Here is a 4,805-nt window from a genome sequence, read left to right as displayed (position 1 = left end):
CACTCTCTCTCTCTCTCTCTCTCTCTCTCTCTGCTTCAAGATATATAAACAGACTTAAAAAGTTAAAAAGTGAAAGTAATGTCTGCTTATAATAAAAACTACTCAAAGTACAATCGAGAAAATAACAGGGCACCTGGGTGGCTGAGTCGGTTAAGCGACCGACTCTCGGTTTCCCCTCGGGTCGTGATCTTACAGCTTGTGAGTTCGAGCCCCTCATTGGGCTCTGTGCTGACAGTGCAGAGCCTGCTTGAGATTCTCTCTCTCTCTGTCTCTCTCTCTCTCTCTCTCTCTCTGCCCCTTCTTCCTCTCACTCTTTCTCTCTTGAAATGAATAAATAAACTTTAAAAAATATTTTTTTTAAAAAAGAAAAAACAACAGTGACCTGAATCACATTGTTTCGAGATAAGCAGTGTTTGTATCCGGGAACATTTAGGTCGTTTTATTGGTATTGCCGGGTTTCCTTTGGGTCTAGATCTCTTTCCCATGGAACATGTTGCCACGGTTACCGAAGCCATTGCATGGGCTTTATTACAGCACTATTCACAAATATCTGGAGGGCTCAATTTTCTTTCAATGTTTCTCTCTCTGTTGTTTTTTTTAGAGAGAGAGACTGTATGCAAGTGGGGAAGGGACAGAGAGAGGGGAGGCGGATCCGAAGTGGGTTCTGCACCGACAGCAACAAGCCCAATGTGGAGCTTGAACGTACGAAGTGTGAGATCACGACCTGAGCCGAGGTCGGACGCTTAACCGACTGAGCCACCCGGGCGCCCCCTTCATATATTTCTGAACTGTGTGATATGCAGAAGATATAATTCCTCTTCTTTGGGGCACAGGTCCTCTCTTTTTTTTCCCCCCCTCAGGATTTCTTTTCTTAATTTAATTTAACTTAATGTTAAATTCCAGCGTTGTTAACACACAGTGTTGTATTAGTTCCGGGTGTACACTATAGTGATTCAACAGTCACGTACGTGGCCCCGTGCTTGTCACAAGTGCCCTCCTTCATCCCCATCACTTGTTTCGTCCATCTCTCCACACGCCTCCCCTCTGATAACCACCAGTTTATTCTCTATAGCTAAGAGTCTGTTTCTTGGTTTGTCTCTCTCTTTTTGTTTCCTTTGCTCATTTTTTCTGCTTCTTAAATTCCACATAGGAGTGAAATCATATGGTGTTTGTCTTCCTCTGACTTACTTTGCTAAGCATTATACTTTCTAGATCCATCCGTGTAGTTAAAAATGGCAAGATTTCATTCTTTTTTTATGGCTGAATAATGTTCCATCATACGTATATCCTTTTATCCATTCATCCATGGATGGACACTTGGGTTGCTCCTATAATTTGGCTATTGCACAAAATGCTGCTATAAACCCAGGGGTGCATGTATCCCTTTGACGTAGTATTTTTGTATTTTTCTTCCATACTCTTTTCCAGAGTGGCTGCGCCAGTTTGCATTCCCACCAACAGCGCATGAGCGTTCCTCTTTCTCTGCATCCTCGCCAACACTTGTTGTTTCTTGTGTTTTCGATTTTAGCCATTCTGACAGGTGTGAGGCGACATCACAGGGTAGTTTTGAGTTGCATTTCCCTGATGATGAGAGGTGTTGAGCATCTTTTCATGTATCTGCCGTCCATCTGGATGTCTTCCGTAGAGAAATGTCTGTTCATTTCTTCTGCCTGTTTTTAAATATCGGATTATTTGTTTCGGGGGTGCTGAGTTGTAGAAGTTCTTTATATACTTTGGATACTAACCCTTTTCGGATATGTCGTCTGCAACCATGTCCTCTTTCAACGTGGGGTAAACAGCTCCCTTTGCAGGTATGTTGGCTGATTGCCTGCTTGTCTTTAATCTTACAACATTTAAAATTACACAGGCAGACTTTTATATTACGGTGTTTCCCATTTTGAGTAAGCCAAGGACTCAGGAATGCAGAGTTCTCTCGCCAAATCTGCCCTGCCTCCTGTTTTTATAAATAAAGTTTTCTTGGACACAGATGTGCCCTTTTGTTTATGTATTATCTACTGTTGTTTTTGTGCTAAATCAATAGTAGAGTTGACTAGTTGCAAAGGGGCCCCGTGACCCACAAAGCAGAAAATATTTACCATCTGGCCCTTTACAGGAAAAGCTTGCTGATCTGTCCTAAGCCAGGTTCCCCTTTATAATTTCTGGCTCAAGTATCTACGTCGCTGATCTCAGGTTTTTAAAATTGCCTTCAAGTCTTGAGTCTATGATTATGTCCATCTAGATTTTCCATCACAAACATGAACTCAAGTAACAATAACACTAACCGCTAAAATTTATTGAGTACTAATACTATGTACTAAGTGTATCAATATATCCACTTTCCGCGACCACACTATGAAGTAGGCACTAGTATGATCCTCGCCTTACAAAGAGGGAAAACCAGAGTCGAGGCAGGGTAAAAGAACATGGTTGGTAAGTAGTAGAAGCAGAATCTGGACCCAGGAGATGATGCTCCAGAATCTACGCCCTACCCATCGTGCTACCCTGCTTAGCTGGTGTTCATTCTCCCCCAAAGCTGGCCTCTCCCTTATATTCCCAGCCAGTTCTTCCTTACTGGTTTAAGTCCCAAGTAGAAGACCCCCGTGTGGTTTCCTCTACCTTCTGGGAGATGAAGTCACCAGCAAAGGAAGTCAAGAACTTACCCAGTTCCCTTTCTAGAAGGATCCATGGTAGACAGCTGTCTAATGCTGCCCCCATCACTGCTCCACTGGCCCGCGGGCTGATTGGCCACCCGTGTGAAGAAACCATCCAGCACATCTTGTGCACAACCTGGCAGGTTATGTGTTTAAGTTTCTATCTTTTTCTACTTTTATTCAAACCATGAGCCGCTCCCTCCCACCTGCTGCTTCATTCGGGGAGAAGATTTCGTACGAGAGGGCAAGCTCCGTATGGGTGCCATTGAGCGTCTAACATATGTTCTACCCACCCTGGGCATGTTTTCTTTTAAACAAGATGCAGCCTTTCGCCCAGACCGAAGCAGAGAAAAAGCTCCGTACCGTTACAATGGGAACCAAAGAAAGCTTGAGACCCACAGAGGGGCTCTCCAACCCTTCGACCACGCGCCCAAGCTTTAAAGGAAGAACTTTAAAGCTCTTCAATTTAATTCGTAACTGACAATAAATCTGATTTATAGACAACTTGGCAGGAACCCATTAACACACGAAGCAAGATCTGCATAGACAAAGCTTTCTTCCACTATGGGATTTGAGCAAGGCAAGATTCCTAGAAGTAATAATGGGTGCCTCAACCAGCATCTCCTGAGTAACCACTTTGTTCCAGGCACCCGTGTTAAAAGCTTTTGCGGACCTAACCTCATTTAATCTACACCATTGTTCCACCATAATAGTCCACTGTCATTAAGGATGGGAAAACTGAAGTTGCAAGAAATGATAACCGTGCCGGCACCTACCTGCCTCCTCTCGCACAGGCGTTTGAGGAACACCCTCTACAGCCTGGACACGCTCTCCCGGCTTGCCCTTTGCACAGCAGCCCTGATGAGCCGTGATTTATATCCCACACTTGTTCAGAACCAGCACACACATTCTCGCCCCATTCTGCCCTGCGGTTTATTTGTTCTTCGCTCCTTTCTTAGCTCTCTTGATAAAGCAACCCATGCCTTTCTGACAAATGCTAATGGATTCATCTGTCACTGCTTGTAGATAACAACGTCTTTCAATTTTGGCTGCTGCCTTCTGGGGCTCAGATGTAAAAGCGAGGGCACCAACCCCCCGGCAGCCGAGGGGGGCAGGCAGGTTCCGCGGGCAAAAACCTTGCAAGGCAGACGCTGGGGTTCGGGGAGTGTGCGATTCCGTGAGTGGAGGAGCTGAAGGAATGCGGGGGAATGGGTAGAAAGCTCCCTGCACGGTTAGAAGCTTAAGGCTGGTTCAAGGACAGGCTCTGCCACTCAAGACCATGACCTTGGGCAAGATGCGTGTGATGTTGAGCCGTCTGGCTCCTGGTTAGAAACCTTTGTGGGGTTTTTGAGGCCTGATCACAGATGGGGAGTTGCAGTCAGACTCAGGTCCCCGGGGCCCCGTGCTTTTCTCATATTTGGTCCCTGGACTGGCGCCTTCATTCCTGGGTCTCTTTACTCCAGGCCTTCCTTGGGTAGACAAGCTCTTCCGCAGAGCCCCTGCCGGCAGAACCAGGAGTGAAACCGTGACATTTCCCCACCCCCACTCGGCCCCCAGTACTTTTCCATCCCCAGTCTTCTTCTCCGTTCCCCCTCTGACCTCAGAGTCTGCAAAAATGCTGGGGCCTTTTATTGGGGTTCCCTCAGCAGTGAGACACTCACCGCCTGCTGTTCCGTGGGGGAGAACAGAACTGGGGGGGTCAGCGTTGGCTCCAGTTTGGGACCCCTGCTTACGCCATCGCAGTGAGGAAACACTTCACTCTCGTTGTTGCCTTGTTACTTGAATCAGCCATTCAGACACCCGGCGACTCAGCTCATGAGCGACGTGCCCTCGGCCTTTCTCGGGTGACAAGGGGAGACCTGGGCGAGCCTCTCACTGCAGCCATGTGTAGGAAGTGTCTGGCACATGATGAGGACACAGTGGTAGTTGTCTGTTTTTTCCATATCTTCTCCAAGGCTTGATTCTAAGTCTCACATCCAGACTCGTGTGCAGGTGTGCACGCATGTGTGTATGCATGTGCACTGTGCATGTGTGCATGCTTGTATGTGCGTGTGCCCTATGTGTGCACGCGCTGTGTGCGTGTGTGCATGTATACCGCGTGTACATGCTGTGTGTGCATGTGTGCATTGCGTGTTCACTGTGTGTGCATGTGCC

Source organism: Herpailurus yagouaroundi, unplaced genomic scaffold, assembly GCF_014898765.1.
Source record: "Herpailurus yagouaroundi ecotype Mexico unplaced genomic scaffold, PumYag 206, whole genome shotgun sequence".
Taxonomy (NCBI): domain Eukaryota; kingdom Metazoa; phylum Chordata; class Mammalia; order Carnivora; family Felidae; genus Herpailurus; species Herpailurus yagouaroundi.
Note: the sequence above shows the minus strand (reverse complement) of the source record.